Source organism: Anopheles gambiae, chromosome 2 (assembly GCF_943734735.2).
Source record: "Anopheles gambiae chromosome 2, idAnoGambNW_F1_1, whole genome shotgun sequence".
Classification (NCBI taxonomy): domain Eukaryota; kingdom Metazoa; phylum Arthropoda; class Insecta; order Diptera; family Culicidae; genus Anopheles; species Anopheles gambiae.
In genome coordinates, this window is record NC_064601.1 from 70542100 (window position 1) to 70562324 (window position 20225).

Consider the following 20225-nt stretch of genomic DNA (forward strand, 5'->3'; position numbering starts at 1 on the left):
ATCGCTTCCGAGCAATGCTACTCCGGCTCCGATTCCGAATAATTCAAACGGTCGATGCCGCCCAGAGCCGTCGGAGCCGTCCGGAGCCACTAGTCGACAGCTGGAGCATTCGGAGCCGTCCGGAGCTGTCGGAGCCGTCGGCGCCGTCCGGAGCCGTCCGGAGCCTTCGGAGCCGTTGGAGCCGTTGCAGCCGTCGGAGCCGTCGGAGCCGTCGGAGCCGTCGGAGGCGTTGGATTTATGCATATGGTTATCCTCGATGGAAAGAAGCGACGCATTTTCTCGGTGATTGGATTTCATTGACGATGAATGAGGACGAAAGAAATAATTCCAAGGAATATTTCCACCGCAAAACAGGCATTGCCAACATTACTATGTGCATCAATTGTACACACATAAAAATTAAAAAAAAAAATAAAACCACACCACCGACCTCTATTGTACATCAATCGAAAACGATTTTATAGCCTCAACGTTATGTTGGTTTTAACTTCCGATGTGGAATCATGTGTAAAATAATGGTTTTATGGTATGAAGTACTGGTTTGTTTAATTCTAGTTTTGTGATCATAAATGTCGCATACGATCAATCAATGCCAAATTTACAGGCAGCTATCACGATGCTTTTGTATGGGGAGTGAGTGCTGCTCGAAAACATTTCGAAGAACTACACAGAACCGGAAGAATTGATAAATTACTTGGTAATTTAAATCAGTACACCTATAACGACTTGCGTAATTATAGTACTACTATTTTGACACAGGTGACGCCAGGTACCCAGGAGAACCTTGGCTTGGTAGACCACATAGAGATCCTGATCCTGGTTCTGAAGAAGCATTATTCAACTCATCTCATTCCTCTGGCCGAATACTCGTAGAGATGACTATAGGAATATTAAAATAGAGATTTAGATGTCTTAATGGTATAGACGGTTGCCTTAATTATGCACCAGAAAAATGTGGAAAAATCATAAATGTTTGCAGTGCATTGCACAACATATGTGTTGAGCATAATTTGGAGTGGAATCAGCAATGACATTATGCTCAGTGTGCATTAGATAGCATCAGATTAATTTGCTGCTTTGTTATACAATCAACCTCAACTATAATGCATTATTTGCGAAATTAAATACACTAATACTGAGGCTTTTTAAACTTCTTAGATGGGACGGACAGAGGAGAGTGTTTGTTATCCTACAGAAAGATCCATTCCCGTATCAGCAATGTTTTTCTACATCCATACCGAGCAGAATCAACCTACGAGCAGAATCATACCGGCTGTGACTATATCGTTACTTTTTAACACTTTTGCGCATACCTTTGAGGCCACTCCAAAATTTACGAAGCACTTTGAACCGCGTCAAACGACGATGGTGGACCCGGTATAAGCTATACTAGGTATAAAGCTATATGACATGTATGTCAACATATCTCCCCGTCATGAAATGAATCAAACTCACTAGGCCACGATGAACTGTGAATGTTATGTGCATGACACTCGATGACCAAGCTCAAAGATTGCATCGTAGCCTGGCGAAGCTGTAGTAGCGTCTGATTAATATGTAAATGAGCTGCTTTTTCATGCCTGGCTATCTTCTCGGCGTTAGAAGTGTGAGCATTGTAGAGACTAAACAAGTTTTCACAAATTGGGTTAGGAATTGTATTTATTGGTTACATTAAAGTTCGCATTTATTCTTTACTAATTTGTTTATACCCTAGCTCTAGCTCCACTTTGGCTATGGTTAATTTTAACTCGCGGTCTTTCTACGCTAACTCCCTTGTGAGATTCAATTCTTCTCTTTTTAGATCAAGCTTTGCTTGTGTTAATTCCATATTTTTTAATTCTATTTATTTTTCGAATTCAAATTTTTGTTTTTCTAAATCTAGTCTTTCCTTATCCAAATCTAGCTGTTGTTGGCGAATAATATTTTGCTGCTGTTTAATTCGACCATAATGCTTATGTTCTAGCAATTGCAATTCAGCTATTGTTCTTTTGCGTCGTGTTGTACGTTGATTTGTGTTATTTTGCCCTGACTGAGATGATCTCTGTGGTGTTCTTTCATTGTCATTCGTTTGGTTTAGATGCTGTGACGTTGGTGATAGAGATGGTGATGACGTTAACTCCATAACCTGTGGAGTTGGTGCTGCACGAGATGGTGACGCAGGCAATGGTGATGAGAGTGAAATTGGTTGGGTTGTTGATTGTGATGGCCTTTCTGCCAACGGTGTTTTCCGAACAGAGATAGGTGCTGAACCTGATGAATTAGATGGTGCTCCTAACCTTTTAGTGTTTAGCCCAACAACGCTATCTTTTAACTGCAAGATGTCAATAACGTGACTTTCAAGTGCAGAAAAACTATGCATCGTGCATGGTCCTCCTCCAGTTGCTCTATACTCGCGGCTATTGTGCGATAGTTTTTTCTTCATCCCTGATCTAAAATCTGCCCATACCTGTATCGTGAACGATTAAAATGCATATAAATACATAATAAACATGCTCAATAGTTCCAAAATGTTGAAGACTTGTTGACTACTTTCCTTTTTCCACCCAGAACCGTCTTTAGTCGGGGGTCCTAAGAGATTCAGATCTTTGGCAATATCATTCCAAAAAGTTGAGGTTCCTTTTTGCTTATCATGTATGATAGCTTTGTTCCTTTCTATCAGCTCCACCCTTTTTTCAAACTGTGACTATGTTGTAGTTTTTCGTTTTTCCTAAAATTAAAATTTGCGTCATCATTAAAGGGTTTTCGAGGATTATATAGACATGTTCAGCGAGTTGTAGATTCGTTCAGGCACATAATAGACTCTTTCAGCGAGATATAGAATTGTTCGGAAGTAGGCGTGGACATGTTCAGCGATTCTGTAGTGCTGTCATTTGTTTTGTTTACACACTGTGAGGCAGGGTTCAATTTTTCATTCTCAAAAGACCTAAACGTAGCTAATAATCATTCCCCAAGCTGTTTAATACATAAATTAGTTAAAACAAACATATTTTTACGAAAACCGTTTGTTTACCTCCTGATGAGAATGATCCAAGCTGCAGTCCAAGGGGTACGAAAGTGACAGCTCTACAGTATAACCGAACATGTCAACGCCTACTTCCGAACAATTCTATATCTCGCTGAAAGAGTCTATTATATGCCTGAACGAATCTACAACTCGCTTAACATGTCTATATAATCCTCGAAAACCCTGTATTATGTTCGAAACGGGTATAGAAGTTTACATCAGGCAATAGGTAAAATTCTATTGCTTCGAGAGATTGAGGTAGCCACGAAAAATCAAGATCTAGTATTTTCCAGGCTAAAGATGAATGTTATGACCTGCTCATTTTTTATAAGAGAAGGATTATTATTACGGAACAATCCAGAGAATGTTTGGGTTTTAACCAAAAAGTGTAGCATTTTTAAATATAAGAAGGCTGAAATGATAGCTGATTCGTTTCACATTTATGAACACTTGCTTCGTAAACAATGTGAAGCATTTACTACACCATGATCATCAAATATCATTTTGAATTTCATTGGATGTGAGTCTTATTTTTCATCTACTATCTGCCGAGTTTCCATACAAGATATCAAATGCAAAATGGTGGCTATGAAAATTCCACGATCCATTTCTTATCAATATCATTTTACTCCTATGTTGCATACTTTAAATTAAGGTAATTTGCATTGTATTAATAGCCAGTTAAGCAGGTTCGATTAGAAGGTTCGGAGATAAAATAAGGATATATATTCTAAAACAAACAAAGTATAATGTTAACCCCTGCATATTTATTGAAGTATGCTAAATTTGATATCTTACTGATCATACGATCGTTCTACTTCCGGTAACTAAACGAGAGCGAGCTAATTATATTGAGGTCTGATTTCACACATAAACTGTCATAAAAATGGCATCAATGTGTAAGTAATATCATTAAAAATAGATACAATGAATCATATTGCAATACATTGATAAATCCAGTTGCATATAAATAACCCCGTACTGGTGGATTATATAATAAACATTTAATCTATTTTTTATATTTTTTAGTGTTTTTTTATTATTTAAACGGAATTATGCTAACGGGATTAGGACCAGACAATACTTGAAGGCTAGAATATAAACAGGGAAATAGACGAGGGTTAGATGAACTACATAATGAATTATAGCATGTACAAATGAACTCAAACGGACAATTCAATACACATTAGCAAATGGAAAGTACAACCGCCTACACGTTATTTCATCATATTCCCAAAACATCACAATTTTCCTCTCATTTCACACCCAGTGTTGCAAATACAACTCCGTCGGTTCCTCGACGGCGGCGAACAAGATATAAAGACCGTTTCACTAACGTACAAATCTTTACTTTATTTAAAAACGGAAAATAACGCGGTCTATCGTTCGCTAACTTTTTAAGAGACCGTTTGTTCTGCGCACAGTGTATTTATCCTTTTTTTCCCGCGATGGCCGTTGCGCCATCGCGTTACGCAGATGTTCGAAATTCGAAGATCGATCTTTGTCACCCTATCTAAACGACTAAACCTATCTCCTGCCATTTTAGCTTGTTTACATTCCGCATGCCATAATAAAGGACACGCGGTTTGTCGGCACGGTTACTTGTAACACCCAGTGTAATTCTATACAGTAGTAGAAAGCACATTTTTAATACTAGATTATCAATACCATCAACCATCAATAATACATAGGCGATCACAGCCGTATTTACATATTTACAATCTATTTTTTATTTTACAGGATTTTGACAACTAGTTTTCTTTATTCCCTTTAAACTTATGCAACCCCAAGCATATCGCAGTTTCAGCTTAAAAAGTGCTTCCACATCATCTGTATTTGGCTGATTATATTCAGTACTTCCAATATTTTTAAAAAGATTACAAATATTTCTACACTTCATTAATGGTATTTTAAAGTTGTTTGGTGGACCACATTGCCAACTACACGTTGCAAATACGGGATCAAACACAATATCTCGAGCTTCGTGCATTTTATTTTTTCTATCACATCGTGTGTTGATTTCATTCAGCCACTGGGTAATGTTGTTGAAATATTCTGTGCCATTCAATCTTTCTTCCAGCTCATCGAGTTCCTTTTTCGTCGAAACAGGTTTAAACTCAATAGAGGGAAGAATACTTTTACACTGCATGTCACGGATGATATTGCTTCGAAAATCACTTGCACTTCTAACATTTTCAATTCCTGCTTTGTTAATGTATGTCTCATTTCTTCTTGGAACTTGTACTGAGCTGCTTCCATTGAAGAAATAAATTTCTGGCAGAATTTTCAATTGTTGCAGAATATGCCTTTAATTTACAATTATTTGTTTTAGTAGCTAAAATATAACATTTTCACTTCCATTTTCTTCCATACATGCAGCAGGAACAATCGTTTGTTCAACTACATAATTATCTACAAAATTTTCTACAATATCATCGTCAATTCCTACACTTGGATTAAACTCCATCCTTTCAATGGAATAGGATTTTCTTAATATTGGTTAATAATGGGACGTTTTACGTACCCTGAAATAGAGTAAGTGTTAAGCAGAGCTATACTGATTCGATGAACTGCAGTTCAAAACCAACTGGAAGTATGAAAATTTACCGTATTAAATAATTTCATATCTTCTTTCAATTCCAGATCATAGAGAAGTCGTCGAGTAACAGAGCCTGCTAAGCCTGTCAAACATTCCCTTCAAATATTGCGAAGGTTGCAAATAGTACCATCTGCTCGAAATCTTAAGATATTTTAAAAATATTTTAAAATATTTATTTTTTTATTTATTTTTTGCTGTTATTTGTCGAAAAAATCACTTTTCCTATTTTTTTTATTTTTGCAAAATAAAATCTCAAAATTTAGGTGTTTAGTAAGCTATAATTTGCAATGAAGAAAAACATCTTCCTTCAACACCTCACTGCTTAAGAGAGATGCAATCAAATTCATTAACGGCGTAATAAGAGTATCATTGGAAAAGGAATGGTTTAAAACCTAGAACAACTTCCTTCGTCTAGTGAAAACAACAACGACATCATGGCCATCTGTAGAAAAGAATCAAGACCAGAAGATCCTTACTCGAGTAAGAATGGGCCATACTAGACTGACCCACACTCATCTCATGGATGATCCAGCCCTCCTCTATGGCAATTCTGCGGTACCGACATAACAATCTTCCACCTTTTGATTGAATGCCACGGTTACTCACTTCTAAGGAATAATTGCTCTCTTGACTTTAACATAGATTCAATACTATCAGCCCATCCACAGAAACAGAAACATCTCCTTAAATTTCTAAAGCTTTCTCTTCTTTTACATCAAATTCAACAGTCAAATATTTTCTCACAATATTCTCAATTCCGTCAACAGGATTTTCAACACTTAAACGGGATAAAGCCATCGTTTTTTCTTGGGGTTTTGATGCTGCATGTCAACAAGGTTTGTACAATAATTTCATAATTAATATTAAACGCTCCATTATTTTTGTTGTTATTGTCAATATGTTATTTCACATCTATCTAACGTTTCATTTTCATCATAATAAATTTTAATTTCTTCAGCATGATTTTCAACACTTCTCAAGCTGAATTTAGTATGACAGTTCTTTGCGATTTGTTGAAAATCATATGTAAAAATGAAATTTCATTAGCAAGCAAATACACCATTTGACAGCTGTTGAAAAATATCTAGTAGGCGGTTAACTTTTATGTTTACATTCGAAAGTGACTTGTAAAATTCTGTAATGCGCCGTGTAAAACAAAAATCGGATGGTTCATTGCGTTACTTTCAGCTGAAATCTGCAAGTTTGACATAAAATGTGTGACCGCTTAATTTGAAGACCCTGTAATTATTTATAACGCAGTTAAATTGCTGTGGTGCATGTGTGGAACATAGCTCTACTTTTAAATCAATTCTTATAATAAAGTTTTTCTCGCGCCATATTAAAAAAAAAAATCGTTCTGAAAAGAATTACCATCTTCAAATTTAGTTTGTTTACATCTCGTTTTCATTCAGTTTCAATTATATAAGAATCAACCCCCAAGCAATTGACAGCGATTTGCGAGGGCGCTGCGTTGTGCTTTGGGGCCAGACGATGTTATATGCGCTGGAACCAAAAGAAACGGATTACACGAACTTCAACCTAAAGTTGATAACGAGCGGACTGGCGCACTCAACCAGTCTGTTGCGCATGATGAGAATCAATTCTCCCAGTGCAGCGATAGAGAGAGACCTGGAGATCTTGATGCAGTACGAGTCCTCCGAGCACAAGTCGACGGTTACGGTTCAGGGTGAAGTTAAATCACGACATCATCCTTACCTTCTAACTATCACGTCATCTGTGAAAGGGTTCATTGCCGACTTCACTCGATTTGGCGACGAACAGACATTCTACGTCTGTCCCAGCGTGGAGAAATTTGCGGAGCAGATCGATCAGATAAGCCAGGCAGTGCAACTCGAGGCAATGTAGGAGCAAGAGAGGTAGCAGGCGAGCAGCAGGCAGACATATACAAGCCAGGAACACCATGCCTTGCTCGGTATAGTGGTGACGGATTGTACTACCGGGGAATCGTGGAAGAGGTGGACGAAGTACATGATACTGTGCGTGTCGTCTACGTTGCCTTCCTTAAGAAGGACCTCTGCACAACGTATGTGTGCGACTGGCGGGCGTTCGGCCGAATGCACAACTACCCATTTCAGAGGTTTACCGACGGCTGGAGCAGCAACTTTATCGAGCGTCGTTTTACGTGCGAAATATCCATCGCTCTGACATGGAGAAAGGTAAGACACTAGAGGTAGAGCTGTACACGGCGAGCAACTGCAAAACGCTTACCTACCAGAAAGAATCGAGACCAGAAGATCCTTACTCGAGTAAGAATAGGCCACACTAGACTGACCCACAGTCATCTCATGGATGATCCAGCCCTCCTCTATGGCAATTCTGCGGTACCGACATAACAATCTTCCACCTTTTGACTGAATGCCACGGTTACTCACTTCTAAGGAATAATTGCTCTCTTGACTTTAACATAGATTCAATACTATCAGCCCATCCACAGAAACAGAAACATCTTCTTAAATTTCTACAGCTTTCTCTTCTTTTACATCAAATTTAACAGTCAAATATTTTCTCACAAAGAGGCAAAACATCCGACTTCACTCGATTTGGCGACGAACAGACACTCTACGTCTGTCCCAGCGTGGAGAAATTTGCGGAGCAGATCGATCAGATAAGCCAGGCAGTGCAACTCGAGGCAATGTAGGAGCAAGAGAGGTAGCAGGCGAGCAGCGGGCAGACATATACAAGCCAGGAACACTATGCCTTGCTCGGTATAGTGGTGACGGATTGTACTACCGGGGAATCGTGGAAGAGGTGGACGAAGTACATGATACTGTGCGTGTCGTCTACGTTGCCTTCCTTAAGAAGGACCTCTGCACAACGTATGTGTGCGACTGGCGGGCGTTCGGCCGAATGCACAACTACCCATTTCAGAGGTTTACCGATGGCTGGAGCAGCAACTTTATCGAGCGTCGTTTTACGTGCGAAATATCCATCGCTCTGACATAGAGAAAGGTAAGACACTAGAGGTAGAGCTGTACACGGCGAGCAACTGCAAAACGCTTGTGTACCAGAAGCTGATAGATGAGGAATACTTGGTTGCTGTTGCCAATAGTGATGGGCAAAACAACACAATTTCGGAGCAGGCTCTGACCGGCTCCTTACCCAGCTTCGCCTTAGCGACTCCGTACCACCGGCTCCACCAGTCCAGGACTCCTTAGCCAAGTTACTGTTGTACTTCAAAAAGCTAGTTGCCTAGTTGCCAAGAAGTTAATAATTTGCAACCTATGGACAACACCAAGCCAAGGATTTTCAAGGCTCCAACCTTCAATCTATCCTCAACTCTCTGTCCTGCTGGTGCTCAGAAAATTATCTTGATTTGTGTACCAATAAAAGTTCTATCATTTCCTTCTCCTGTTCCCTCCAACTTATACAATGTAGCTATTTCCTTAAATCCTTCCAACTTCTTCTTCTTTGGCTCAATAACCGTTGTCGGTCAAGGCCTGCCTGTACCACTTGTGGGCTTGGCTTTCAGTGACTAATTGATTTCCCCACATAGCAGGATAGTCAGTCCTACGTATGGCGGCACGGTCCATTTGGGGCTTTAACCCATGACGTGCATGTTGTTAAGTCGTGCGAGTTGTCGAGTGTATTACGAGACCAGCCGACAATGCATCTAGCACATCATTATTTCCCGTATTTCTATTATGCTACCGTTATTGCCGCTCAGGATGCGGGGAACGTATTTTCTGCCATACTTCGGCCTCCCTTAGAATCTTCCTCTGAGCTCTAACATTAGTCAACGGGAGGCCACGTCCGCCTCGATCACTGCAATCACTTCTGCGCCGTTCATGCCTACTCGAGGCGCCTCGAACAAATGTGGGATTACTCGACCATCGTCACTGCTTATGGGTGTTCGCCGACGCCTGCGGTAGCGCTCCTCACGAGATGGGACTTCCGCCCGTCTCTCCAACGCTCTGAGGGGAGGGGAGATGACGGTGTTGGTTGGATTGATACGGACTGTTCCGAACTGATCCGGACTGATCCGGACTGATCCGGACTGATCCGGACTGATCCGAAGTCAAATTCGGTTATCATCGGGAGTCGGAGTCATATTTTGCGCACCGGAGTCGGAGTTGATCCATGACTCCACTAAAGGATTACCCATCACTAGTGCGTACTATGTTTATTTTGTTATAGTGATATTCAAAAGGATAAGAATACAGGTTTTCCAGGGGTTCTCATAGTTGTGGGACACTTGCTTGAATTTTTCTTATGGGAAGTGAACTTCATTTGATGGAAATTGGACTCTAAGGCACCCTTTTTGGACAGCTCCTATTGGAAATTCCTATTGCATTTGTCCAACAAGGGTGCTGTAGAGTCCCATTCCCATTACATTAAGTTCATTTCACGGAAGAAGGAGTAAATTAAGTGTCCCACTGCTATGAGAACTCCTGGAAAACCCTGTAAGGATCATAAAGATAATAAATAATAATACATACACATTGCAAATTCCAACTGGATTCTAAATGAGTCCGCCAAAACAAGAAAGAAAGTTCCGTTTCCATTTAAGAAAATGTTTGAAAAATCCCAAAACTATCGGAACACGTAAAATTCCCACTATTTAATTTCGCGGAATACAATCAAAACAGTTGAACAATTTTTAGTAAGCATGCTTTATAGTTGAACGCTCCATAGTTGACAGACACTTCAATTAAAACGCATGCGTTTGTATGGAAAAATCAGATTTTGAAAAAATCACTAACATCTCATGGCTCTCATTCACTCTTGCCTAGGAAAATTTCAGAAGTTTTTTGGGTGAAAAAACGTGCCAACTAAAAAACACATAGTCTATAGTATGCAGGGAATCGAAGTTTAACCAGTGAGTTCGGACTGTAAATGAACAACGAACCATACAGAAGACGAACCTAAAATTACTTAACGGTTGAATATCTGTAGAAATTATACGATTATCGGTATACGATTAGCCTGATGAGCGTTCTACGGTTAGAGCACTGATCATTAGTGAATCATTTGCATGTTGACTGCCATCCTGGTATCGCAGCGTTTCGAATGAGCACGTGTTCATTCCAGTCGTATAAAATAAAAGGTTGTTTAAACAGTTCTCGACTGATAGAAAACACAAGTAGAGAAACTTAGGTAAAAAACATAGGGAGAAAATGATGAAATCGTTCATGATAGAAAAAGTATCAGAAATTAAAAGGGTCCGATTTTGAATACCCAGCACTGTATGTGTAATCAGTAAGTCACTAAAACCCAAGCCCACCAGTGTTACGGGGAGGCCTTAACCGACCACGGTTCTTGTGCAAAAAAAAAATATTTTTTCAATATTTTTTTCGCGATACCGACTAGCATCACCCGCTGGTTCTAGGCGTTCAGAAGGTTCAGTGGCAGTCCACGTACGCAATTTGACACAACATACATATGCATAAACATGAGAAATATAGGATGCCGATCAACACAACGGATGAATAGCAGCAAAGCACAAAGTTGTAAAGCGATTAAAATATCACAAACAAATAAACAATGACATTTTGACACCCTCAGGAGTCACCTTCAAAGAATGGGTTGCACATTTTCACCACAATTGTATCCTAAAAACGGACATAAATATGATAACTTATGCTAACACCAATGGTGTGACGCGGTTAATATGTTCGGAAGGGAGCTTAAAACAAATACCACGTTTTCGGGAAAACACCTCTAAGACTTAGATAATTTTGTTTAAGTTGATGGTTTCAATTAATAAAATTATGTATACACCGTATTGATACAGAATCTTTTTTCAATTATGTTAAAATTTATATGAAAAACTAATTAACACGTTTTGCCTGGTGGCAGGCCTCAGACCCTGCCAGTGAACTAGTTAATTTACCCGATTTCACATGGGATAACATCAATGGGGGCCTTTCCGTTGTAAGTTCGTAGGCTGAAATTTCAGCGTGTCAGCTGTTTGCATTGTATAGCTGTTTTCGAGCAGCTATCTAAGTGAGTATAATATACAGGTGGGCTTATCCCAAGGTGTATGAATTTAGAAGGCTGATTTTTATCGCTTCTGCTTCTGAATGAATATTTTAAGAGTGTTTTGAGTATTCGTCAAGCCTCCAGAAAGCTCGTTTGAGCAAAAGTTTTCACTCGTTCTGTCAAAAAGTGATGCTCAAAATTGGTTATAAAAAAATGCTATGAGACCACCTGGACTACATAAACTTTGATTCTATATTGCATTACCTGATCTCTTTAATACACCTTGGGATAAATGTAAACAAACCCGTGTTTTCGAGCAGGTACTCGAATCTAATTCTAGCTTTGTGGCTAGAATAATCTAGACTGAAAATTGCAGGCTAGTTTTTTGTGTGGTGTTGTATGGAGTGTTTACATGATTTCAGCCTCCAACTGTCAAACTACTAACCATACAAAAAACTAACTAGAATCGTGAAGGCCCCCAATGTCTCGTTTTTATTAAAATGAGAAGAATATGCAATCTGAGGAGTACTAAAACTATTACAACGATTTTATCCCAAAGCTTCATTTTTTCTTATCTGGCATAATAACAGTTAATCTGGTGTAGGTAGTTAAGATCTGCCATAGTAGCCATCATTCATTTGGATACCAGTTAGTAGATTGGTTTACTCAAATATCAGGATAAACAGTCGTGAGCATCAGGGACTCGATCCATGCAAGAGTTGGGCACATGACAGGAATTCTTTTGAGAGTACAGTGGAGCGCCGTTTGTCCGGGTACCTTTTATCCGGCTGTCCGTTTATCCGTGCTGTTGAGAAATGACAGTTCAATACAATGATGACATTGCGTTATGAGGAGGATATTTGAAAAAGCGATTAATTGAGCACATTGTCATAACAAAAGACCCGATAATTCAAGGCAAATTTCAAATATTCTTGTGTAAAAAACGTGAAGTTAATAAGAGCTGGGTTATTTTTATCAAAAAATAAGACAATATTCCAAAAATTCTTCTTCTTAAATTTGGCGTAAACGTCATACGTGAACATACCGGCCTGTACAGGCATCCCCCGAGTTACGACGATTCGCAGATACGACGATTTTGATTTTGACAGTGAAAAGTTGTCACTGGCATGAAATTGATGTATTTTTTTGAATTTCTGTGCTGATAACCGTTACACACACATTTTCAAAGAATCTTTAACTAACCGATCTTCAATATTTACATCGTGCAATCGACTTTTGCTGTAAAATTAATACATTATCAAACATTGTTGCCCCCGGAACGCCGAACCTCTCGGCAGCAGGGCTCGTCGTCGTTGTAGGGTAGAGGAGAGGCTTGTCCTCGCGCCAGTTTTCGGTTGCGGTGCCGATGTAATGTGATCGAACGTACAGTATCGGACAGAAAGATAGGGCATTGGTTTTTTAACGCACCGTGCACCCGTTGGGCCAAGTTTATGTGTGGTTTGTATGTGCTTGTGTTTGTGTGTGTGTGTGTGTATGTGTGTGTATGTGTGTTTGTGTGTGTTTGTGTGTGTGTGTGTGTGTGTGTGTGTGTGTATGTGTGTGTGGATGTATGTTTGAATGTGTATTGATGTGTGTGTTTGTTTCACAAGTAGGTCGTTTCGAATAGATTTGTAAGTAGTTTTTTTGTGTTTTGGGTTAGGTTTTTGGTGTGATAAGCAGGACCACCGCCCTCGCGATCAGTGTGTTTTCGATGTATTAACAATGTTACGGTCTTCTTTCGCCGTGGTCTTCTGAGGACGTCCGGTTGACATGCGCGTTTCGGTTGTCCAAACGCGTTTCAGTTGTCTAAGCACGTTTCGGTTGTCCAAAGCGCGTTTGCCACAAAAGTGCGCGATCGTTCCATTACGAACTCGATCCTTTTGCGCTTAATGCCAGCAGCAGCCATTCGCTTTTACACATGGCGCTGATGATCGGTACAACGTTTACCTCGACCCATTATTACTAACATTGCTTGCTTGGACCGTCAAGAACGCGCTGGTTAAAAACTTGGACACGGCTGATCCCGTGCTCTGCCTGCGTTCTACTTCTATACGCGATTAATTACATCGTTTTGGAGCAGCAAAAACATCGCATGGATAAAAACTATCAACGAGTACGCGAGTAAGCGTCTTCTCTTCAAAATCGAGAAAAGAATACTGCCGCGCTCATGAAACAAAACGCCCATTGAAAAGAATAAGTGCGCGCCAGCTCAATGCACGCACAAAGTTTACCATTCGCACACAACGTGCAACGCAGAGATGCACGAAGGCCTTTCAATGGCGTGCACTGGAGAAACACCTGTGAGGGAATGCCGAGTTCATTGCTATTGTGCGCGTGTCCATTTCGCACCGGTGTCGCATTCACATTCATGAAACAGCACACCTGCGTTTTCGTCCGAGGAACAAGCGCTGCTGTCGAAGCAAACTTTAGTTTTTATTCAAGTGAAAACGCACAATGTTTCACATAATAACACACATAATAAGAATAATTTCAACGCAATATGACATCATGGCAAGCTATGTTTTTCAGACACAAACCCGCGCACTTGCTAATAAACATTAAAAAGCACACTCTCTTTCTACTACTACACACACACACACATGCACACACACACACACACAAACACACACACACACACACACACACACACTCACACACATACACACACACACACATACACACATACACACACACAAACACAAGTAACGGGGCAAAACAAGTGCACGGTGCATTGAAAAAAAGGGTCCTATCTTAATGTCCGATACTGTACGCGGGGGCCGTCGAGCACTATGTTAGCGGGGAGTCAGTTTTTACTGATATGAGACGAGGTGGAGTGAACTGTTCAAAGCGGACTGATTGCCTGCGCCTACACGCACGGTCCAAAACAGCCGAAGTCATACAAAATCATGAAAAAGTCTGCGCCCTTTTGTTCCGGCATCCTCGTGAAGTTTACCGAGCCGAACCGAATAGTTGTGTTCGATAAACATGTGTGCGTATCAGGTAGCAGTATTTGTACTGCTTACCTGCCGTATGCTGCTGTGATACCGAGCGAGACGCATAGACAACGCATCAAAAGGACATGTGTAGCCGTGAGGAAATTTTTCTGTGTCTCTTTTGCCTTGTCCTTGCCTTTAGATCCTGATGAGTAAAGCATGCATACCTTTCGGGTACGTTCGGGGTATAAGCTCTGTTCCTCTCATGTTAATGGTGAAGATAGAATCGTATGCCATCGGCTCTGCCTTCGGGCGTGGGCAGGCCTGTGGACGCCGTTTGTTCGCAGGCATTGAACCCGGAATTTGATCGTCCAGGCGATCATGTAAACTCCTAAGGGGTTTCCCTTACTGGAAACTCGAAGATTTTTAGGAAGTGTAACGTCCTCTCTTGGCAGTCCGAACGAATCTGATCTGTCGTGATCGGTGTTGGTTTTATTTATCGATAAAATATATTGGTTCGGTGCAATTTCTTACAAATTAGGTCGCTGTGTTGTTTTGTGACAATTACTTGTTTTTGTTTTGTATGGGATGCGTCAGGGAGGGTGTGAGGTGTTTTTGTCGCTGCGTGCTTATGCTGTAGTTTCGCAAGAAAGTTTCGCGCAAGAAGGTTTCAAATGGGTGTCTTCGTCACCGCGCTTGTACGTTGCTATGTGTTCTCGGTGACGGCGACCTACTTTTGTTGTGGTGACAATTGCTTTTGCTTATGATGCATGTTTCGGATGTTTTTGAATGGACTGTGTGGCCTGAACTCTTCGGGTTTGTTGCCCTGGTCTGATTTGCTGAATATGTTATAAATGTGTTACAATAGTGTGATTTGTTACCATGTGTCTATAGCTGATAGTGTGGTTAATAATAATGTAGTTTATACTATAGTAGATATGCTACACCGATCTCGCTATATATAAAATCGAAAATCGCCACAATGACGTGAGTGTAAACATTCAGCGAGAGAGAAAGAAAGCGGTGAGAGCAGCTCTCTTAGCAACGCGAGTTGCTGCGAAAGGACTTGCTCCATGCCACACTGCCAGCCCGCGTGTAATGAGGGCAATGGTTACTTAGATGTTTTGTTTACACACACCGATTTGAAAACACGTGGTATTGGATATAATGATTTTTTTTATTAAAGTAGCAAATTAGCCACCTGATGATAAAGTGTCCCATCTCATACCCCTTCACATTATAAATCAAGATATTCAAGGCAATATTTAAAAAAAATGTTTGAAAACTGTGCAAAATAGCTTAGTTGTGACATGGTTGATATTCCAATTCATTCAATCATTAATAAAGCCAACCATACTCATTATTGGTGCTTAAGCACCTCGCATACTACATACATTCATTAACACGTAGCCGGATAGTCAATCCTTGCTACGGGGGGACGGTCCATGGGCTTGAACCCATGACGGGCATGTTATTGAGTCGTTCGAGTTGACGACCACGTACCACGGGACCGCCCCAAATCTACTACTCCCTCAAATCTACGACTCCGCAATATTGGAGTCGGGACAAGGAAAACGCATGACAATAAGAGGCGGATGTAGCCGAGAGACCATAAGCGGCCATATGCTAAAAAGCCTTGATGAAATTCCGAGCAAGAAAGGGGCGGATGTTGATGGCTTGAAAGTTAACGATTTGCTCGAGGGCGGGAAGAACTACTTATTTCAGGATGTCCTTCGGGAACAAAGCACTAAAGGGAGAGATGGTTCATTGTGCTACATGACTGCAACATACTGCGCGTTAGTGGAGACAACCGTGCGCACTGCATTCAGCCGGATCAGCATCAACTGCAGAATGATCCACAATGAAACTATGCTTACTGTAACGTGGTCAAGAGAGCTGAAAAGATTCTGACTGTATCTATCAAGAGTGACGGCAATATCTACCATGTGATGCTATCACCGTACTATGTTGTCGATTAAGAACAACCACGTTATAATTAAGGACACGTCAAATTAGAAGCAAAATTTGACAAATGTGGGGCGGCAAGAGTAAATAAAGTAGTTTGCAAGTAAATGTGAATTTAGTTAATTGATCTGGAAAGGCTATAACAGTGCTGAATCATTCTTTTCTATAACAGTATAGATTGGAATATTAGAACTATACATTTGGAATGGTTATATGAGGGGATATGTTCACTGTCGAAATCTGATATTTGGCACAACAGTAACAATTGTCTCATACACAAATACCCTTTCCATTGAATACTTCAAAACCAGTTTCAGGATAATAAAATAAAATTTTGATGGTGTTTTTGGAAATGACCCTCATGAAATTAAAGACCAAGCAAATTTACATTGAAATTGTTCTAAGCATCTATTACTAATTACCTAACGTATGAAACATAAGTCGAAAAAAAGAGTAGAAATGGAATTCGAACCACGTGCGATATCATATTTTTGTAGTTCAATCTTAACATTTATGGGCACAAAAAACAGAAGTCACCCTAATTTTTTTTAATCCACTGCACATCAATACGTTTTTCAATGAACACGTTGTAGAGATTACTACTTAGCTATGCTTTCCAAAAAAATCACGCCAATAACCAAAAAATAATAATCAAAAAATTATACATTTGCGTCTACAGAGGCATTTAAGATTTAAGATTTACATCAGTATGGCTCAAAAGTAGCCTCATCGATATTTAACGGTTCTGCAATGTACAGTAAGAACTGTAACAACAAGGAAGCTACAAGGTTAAAACAGTTGTAAGAACAAATAAGAACTCAAACACCTATGAGTTATGGTTGTTGCCACTGGACGTGTAGAGTTTGAAAATGATTCGAAATTTGAGGACATCCGGTAGATTTTACCGGATTTTACCTTAATTAGTATTCAATATATATTCAATAAACGACATTGAAATTAATATTTTGCAAATAAAGATGTTTTAGCCGGACTGTTTTTGTGGAACAGCAATGTTTATCTTAGCATTATTTTTATTTATCGTTTTGTTTGAGTGAGTTTTACGCTGCCCGGCCGTGTAGAAATAGTCTTTTTGTTTCTCGAAAGAATTTTTCTCTAACGGATCAGTGGTGTCTAGAATTAGTACGAGTATTCTCTATTTAACGGACATATGAACGGTTTTTGTTAGTTTGGTTGGTTTCAAATTAATTTTAAACTATGTTCGTTGTATCAAGGGGGTGGTTTAAACCGCTCAATTAATTGTTTTATATGATTCTTTCGTGAATATAACACAGGGTTTAACCTTTTAGAATATTGTTTTTAAATTCAATCAAGAGGGAAGTTCGCTTTGTATTTGACAATGTGTCAAATCGATTGGGCTGCAGCCTGTCCGAGCAACCTGTCAAGCGAAGGCTGCACTCTGGCACCAATCGAAAAACGTCTCGCGCGACAAAATATAGCTCATTTGGCCCAGTCAACCTACATGCTTTTTGTTTAAAAAAAAACATAAAAAATGAGTTAAAATGTGTTCAAATTTGTGTATTTGAGTTTTGAACATAAACAATCTCAACAAATCGATTGTTTCAGCCCGCGATTGTTTTGGTTCTCATTATAACTGCTGCTGCTCATTATTTTGGTGCTGCGTTATAACCGACTCCAGAGCCGTGGGAGACTGGAGCTTAGCGGAACTGGCTATTTATGTAGGCTTTCTTAACATGTGAAGTTCCATGAAATCACATATTCCCTTTCTATAGAATGATTGTGAATATTTTCTGTAGACTTTAAACATTTAACTGGAAATTTTAATTGGCAATGTACTTTTCTAACTCGTCCTACAGTATAGTGAACTCGCAAATCTGACAATCATGAGTGAATGACTCATGAAAGCTTGTATAGGTCGGCATGTCCGCGTAGGACATTACGCAAAATGGCATTTAAGCTTTTAGAAAAATTATTCTTACTGTGTGTTACGGACAACAAAAGTGTTTGGGTTTGGCTTTAAGTATGCTGTTTATTAGAAAAAATTAGTATAAAAGAAAAAGAAAAAAATGTAAAACAAAAAATGCAATGGTTCGTGATGAAAGGCTGGTGGTTAGCAATTGCAATTGGTTGTATTCAATGCATTTTATTGATACTTGCGATATAAAATTTGGTAACACCAAAAATGAAAATGAAAAGGATCGAGTAAACTAAGCAACAACATAACTGTTAAGGATGTAAGTGAAAAAAAACATACTTATTGAGGCGCATAATAATTTTTCTATAGCGACTCTTTTACTACCAGCATTAAAGCATTAATATTTGATACATAGTTTGGGAAATGTAAACAAAATCAATTGTTAAATTTTTTGCATAAAAACAATAGCTCTGATGCACAACATTTCTACTCTTCTTAATCACCACGCCTTGCCGTGGTTATTAATTCAGGAAAAAATTAAGTTCAAAATTTGTAATGAGTACACAAATTGGAGGTGGAGTTGCAGCAGGATAAGATTGAGACATTGCCACAGAAAGTGTAGATATGACATGTTCAAGATAAAAAAAAAATAAATAAGAGGATGGAGCTTTTTTAAGCAGAATTATGATTCTTAGTGATCACTCCCCATTATGAAATTTTTCTCAGTGTATTGTAGCACCCTTTGGCATCTTCTCTACAAATTTGAGCAAAATCGGTTGAATGTTTCATTTTTAACAAAATATTAACATCATTAGATCTTGATGAAACCATCAAGAATAGGAGAATGGAAGGGGATGAAGAGGAGAAAGTGGTAAAAGAAGCACAACAAATCATGTCCTAAACTATAAAATACATTTATGACAACTTTAGCTAGAATTAATATGCTAGTTATTGCGAGATGCAAAACTGTATTCTGTTTGTAGTGATGGGAAAATGAAGTTTCTGTCGGAATCGATTTCAGCTAGTTCCGAAGTTTTCTGGAATCGATTCTGAATAGAAGGTCCAGAATCAGTTTTCAAAATCGATTCCGGAATCGGCAACGGAATTGGTTCCGATATAGGCTCCAGAATCGGAATTAGCTCCGGAATCGGAATTAGCTCCGGAATCGGAACCAGCTCCGGAATTGGAATTGCTCCGGAATCGGTATTGGCTCCGAAATCAGAATCGGTTTCGAAACTCCGATAGCGTAATCCAGCGGCCGGCAAAGTCCGGCCCGCGGACCGAATGCGGCCCGCCGCAACATTCAATCCGGCTCGCGAAAGGTTTTGACTGTTTTTGAAAGATGGGAAGAAACTATTCGTATACAACTTACTGAATATTTTCTGGAATTAAACTTTATAACATCGTACTCTTTCAACTTTAATTAAAGTACTATGGAATGACGGATCGTTCGGTATGTTCGAACTCGTGATCAATATCCCCGTAACGTTTACATGAAAAAATTGCCTTTTTTCGGCTGGCTGTAGAAAAAAAACCAGGAGAGATATTTTCTTTACATGTACATCATTTAAAAGGTAATTATTTAAGCTTCCTTGGACAAATAAAACTAAGACTTTTGGCCTAAGACAATAAGTCTAAGAAATAAGACTAAGAAATTCGCCATAATGGACGAAGACATGCATATAGGCATCCTAAGTGCTCGCGACAAAATTGTTAGAGTAGAGCTTTTGCATTATGTTGGTCCAGAAAAATTCGATGGAACACATGTGACGGATGTTGTACTAGTTTGCAGACTATGGTGTCATGTTGAAATTCTACCGAAATTAACGAAATATGAACGCATTGAGTTTTGGCGGAATGTTTGCCTTTGCGAAGTCAGTGGACGCGATT